Here is a 4,918-nt window from a genome sequence, read left to right as displayed (position 1 = left end):
TATAATGTGATAGTACAAAGGCATTTAAATAATCAAGATCCAGTTTGTGGACTGACCTGAATAATCAGTGAAATAACCATGAAATAACTGTTAAGGAAAAAAATCAAAGCACAGAACAAATAAATACACCATGCTAAGTGAGAATATGATTATGTTGTACATACAGCATCTCTTAAATGCTTCACAGGAGACTGGTGACATCAGTTACATTGGGAAAAGTGAACTGGGTGTCTGGCAAAAGGGAAATGTAGGAGAACATGATGGTTTTCAAGCACAGCTGCAAATTCTTTGCCCCTCTTCCTCTCAGAGTCTGTGGCCTTTTCCTTGCCCTGGTGGGCCTTTGCCACTGTCCCAATGAATTAAATGCAGAAGGAGTCATACTGTACCAGGTCCAAAGCTGCATTGGAAAGGATTTTCAGTGTCTGCAAGTTCTCCTAGGGACAATCACTGCAGTAGCCATCAGCTGCCATGTAAGAGGCCCAGTGACCAGGAGGCCACCAGGAGGCCACAGAGTGAGGGGCAGAGAGAAGAGGCACCCAGGGAGTGCAGCTTCTCCTGACCCCAGCTGTTTTTGAGTCTTTCCAGCTTCCGCAGCAGACAAGAATGAAGAAAGCTTTGATGGCTGCAGCCACAGCCACTGATAGCAACTGCAAGAGACCCCGAGTAAGAATGGATCACCAGAGCCCATTCATTCACCACCCACCCCCTGCTTCATTACTAAATAAGGACACCATTACTCTTCCAAGTCACTATTTTGAGGTGGTTTGCTACCCATAAATAGTAACAAGTATCTAGAACAGGTCTTCACTGTTTACCCTTTTTATATATTTTGAATTTTGCATCCCATGAATGTATTACCAATTAAAAAGGTAAATAAGACTAAAATTATCCCCAGATTCCCATATTTTACTTTAGCCCCTAAAACCGGTTAAACAACAGAATTGTCCCAGCTGCCCTTGGTGGGAATGCCCTCTGAATCTCACTTACAGAGAAGTGGGAATCTGCCTGGTGTGAACAGAGGCATGCTGGACTGCCCTGCCCTGCAGGCCTGCGCCAAACAAAACACTTTGCTTCCTCAAGAATGGATGCAAACATATTACATGTCATTAAAATTAAATAAATGCATCCCACCAACTAATTATGATTTGAAACTAACTACAAAGTAAAAAATACATACTCAAATGGAGAGACTGGCCATCAGCATCATGAATAGCCACATAACGTGGCTCCAGATGCCATGACAGGTGCTACACAGCATCATCAATGAATGGCTTGCTCCCAAAGCATTGAACTGGGATCCACTGAAGCCTTCAGATCTAACGCAGGTCTATAGGAAATGCAGGTGATACAGAAACAAGTTAAACTCCACCATGAGGAAACAATCAGACAAATCTATAATATAGAACGTTCTACAAGACATTCAAAACAGCACTGGTGAAGAGGTCAGGAAGCTGGTATTCTCCTGGACTATAGGTATAACTATACGTGTATCTCCAAGCCTATATATATTCCTGGCTTAGAAAAACTCCTCTGTCTATCCCCAATGCCAACACACATGCACAAATAAAATCTATGGGTTTATCAGGATTTACACCAAAATGAATTATGGTCCAAGAACTGACAAAGCATAATAATATCATTAAGGCAAAACTATAGAGTTTGATTCAATTAAATTTATTGTGAGGATAATATGTGATATCACTTTAGTGCTAGGTATTAGAACCTAGATTATAACCAAGTTACAGTGAATATTAATAAAATATAGAATTTTAATAATACCTCAATGCTCCCTAAAACTGGAGAATATGTGTGTGTGTTGTTTTAACGTATTAATGCTTTGGGGTCATGAAGAATCCCTATAACAGTTCTAAAGTGATCTACATACTTAAGGTAGCCTGGGACTGAATCAGAATGGCAGTGGTAAGCTAGTAGGTGCATTAAAATAAGCTAATTATATCCAAAAAGCTCTTCATCTATTTACCACCCACAATTGCTCTGAGATTCAAAAGTGGGACTCTAGCAACCTAATGAAATTCACTATTTTTGCCTATAATCACAGTGGTGATATTTCAAGGCCATCTCATTAAGTAGAAATATTTATAGTCAACTATTTGGGATACCTTTGGAAAGGAAATATGTGAAGCATATCAAAAGGGCATAAGTCTCTTTCAGAACAGAGGTTTATTCATCAAAATGTTAGATCAAATATCAACATTAGATTAGCCCAACTGTTTCATTATTTCCCCCAGAAAACCATAAAAAGATATCAGGCCTCTTAAGAATCTGCTGACTTTAGAATAAATTAATAAAAAAGTTATAAATAGTACTTTGCCTTGAGAAAGAGTAAGCATTTAGAAGAAATTAGAAGCAAAGATTATTGCCTCAATTTTTCTATGTGGTGGCTTCCAACAAGTTAATGCAGAACCATGCATTCTCCTGTTTAAATGTACTCCTGAATTTTGAGTGGTATCATACTCTATGAAATGAAGATCTACATAGATACTCAGTTTGCCCAACCATGCTTGTTCCCAGGGATGCCTGTTCATAGATCATAACTCAGAGAGAGACCTCAATTCTGGAACTCTGATAATAAGAAGGAATTTATACTGAACCGTATCAATAAACACAACATTCTACTCTTTTCCTCTGACATAACCCACTGGCACATTTAGTGCCTCCTAAGCTTGAGACAAGCCTATCTTTTTTCAAACATTCAGACTTGGGTCTTCATTCTAGCATGCTGGTTCCAACAATGGGCTTAACTTCTCTCTTCTACAACTTACTTCCAGTAAAGAGGCAAATTACTCTTCGGGCCATGGTTTTCTTCATCTGTAAAATGGCAATAATAATAGTAATTTCCTCATATTACTGTTAGAAGGAACACCCGAGGAAAACCTTGCAGGCCGCTCCGAACTCTGGCCAGCACAAGGCATTCACTCTTCTTAGGCTCAAGGGACACTGGAGAAGGCACGATGCTGGGCACTGCCTTTCGGTGATGGATAAGACAGAGAATGTCACAGCCTCCTAAGGTGCAGACATGAAAGTAAGTCACTAATTATTTACTTGAGACATATCCATGCAAGGCACATAGAAGACCCCTACTCTGCTAAGGCTTATGCTGGGGACTCCTGAAGTACCTTGTAAGGTCACAGGATTGAGGTACTTCAGTAGGCCCTTGAAGGATAAATAAAACTCTTCATTCACTCGAATGATCTGGGATCATACATGATCAGTTACTTAGCATTGCATATTCCTGGTACACAGAAGAGCCAGGGGCATGCTCACACCCCTCTCTAATATTCATGCGCAGATTTTATTCTGTCTGTGTGCACATTAACACTGCTACATTTTCCCCCCAGGTCCAAGTCAACTGGTAAAATATCCCTAAAGTTTTGGGTAGTCCAGCAATTCAGGTCAAGTTAGGCCTTTGAGAGTTATAAGGGCTTTCCTTGGCCATGTAGAATTTCCTCTTGGTCTGAAAAAAGTTAATTTGGATGTATATTATAACATGATGACTCTTAAAACTGAGTTTCCCTTTCTGTTTTGGCCATTAGGAAAAACTTGGAGTTAAACTGGCCCCCTGACAGCAGCCACTACCCAGGGCTGTGCACTGCTTCCTTCTTGTTTTGAATTCTTACCCATATCTGACATCTTAGCTATTTATTTAATTTATATGGCGTTCATTTTTTTTAAAATAAATTCAAGTCCTTTCTGGATTAGAGAAAATGTTTTTAAGACTCTTACACTATGACTAAGTAATAAAATGGTGCCATTATAGAGTTAATTGCCTCCTTGGTGTTTACTTTCAAAAAATGTACTCACTGACAGATCTAACATAAAGTTCCCAACCATCAAACACAGGGAGGATATTTTCCTGAGGGGAGAAATCATATTAATAAACTTTTCTTGCAAAAGAAATCATTCAGATGCATTTGCTAGAGCAAACAGCCCATCGAGTACTAAACTCGCTAAGGACATATGAGGGAGAGTAGCCGTTAGAGGCCAACGGAAATTCTGAAATCAGAGTTGGAGCCACTCCACCAGCCAACCGACTAGACAGTCACCAGGACCACTTCTACCACAGGTTTGGGGAGACAAAGGGTGGCAATGGAAAGGACCAGGAGACCAGGACAGATGCATACACCCTCAGTCAAAACAAACCCAACTATCCTACGGTGTCTGAACAAGGTCACTTTTAGGATTTTTTTTTTAAATAGACTTCTCCATTTTTTTTGACAGACAATATTTATCATTTCTTAATATTCTTTTATTTATAAAGCTTGCAGGTTTATTTTAGTTTGTTGATGGGAAAAGTAGTTCTCCCAATCTTGTAAAATCTCTATGAATTGAATGGCTTACCTTCATTTGTATTATAATACTACTTTCTAGTAACTACTAAGCTGCTCGTATTTCTTTATTTATTTTAAAATTTACTTTTAACAGACACATTAAAAAATAAAGATTATACATATTTATGGGGTACGGTGTGATGTTTTGACATATTCATTCATCACTATGTGATGTTTAAGTTGGATTCAATTTACCTATCTCCTCAAACATTTATCATTTCTTTATGGTGAAAACATTTAAAATCCTTTAAGAACTCCCTTTTTATCACTGGAATCAGGATCAAATTCCAGATAATCACTGTAATCACAGAAAGATATTTATAACAAATGGCTCCCCCAAAATGATGAGAACTAAAGTAACAGCATTATATATAAACCTACGTGGACACAAGGACACTGTGAGGAAGGAAGGATTTCTTTTCCTCACCCACTGCTAGGTTCAGGGGTGAGGTCCCCATAACAGAAGACAAATGAACCAGAGAAAAGCATGAAAATGTATTTAATACAAGATTTTCATCACACAGGAACCAAGAGAAATGAAAACCCAAAGAAACAGGGACACCTTGGTA

The sequence above is a fragment of the Marmota marmota genome, unplaced genomic scaffold, assembly GCF_001458135.2.
Source record: "Marmota marmota marmota unplaced genomic scaffold, marMar, whole genome shotgun sequence".
NCBI lineage: Eukaryota > Metazoa > Chordata > Mammalia > Rodentia > Sciuridae > Marmota > Marmota marmota.
This window is presented reverse-complemented; position numbering follows the sequence as displayed.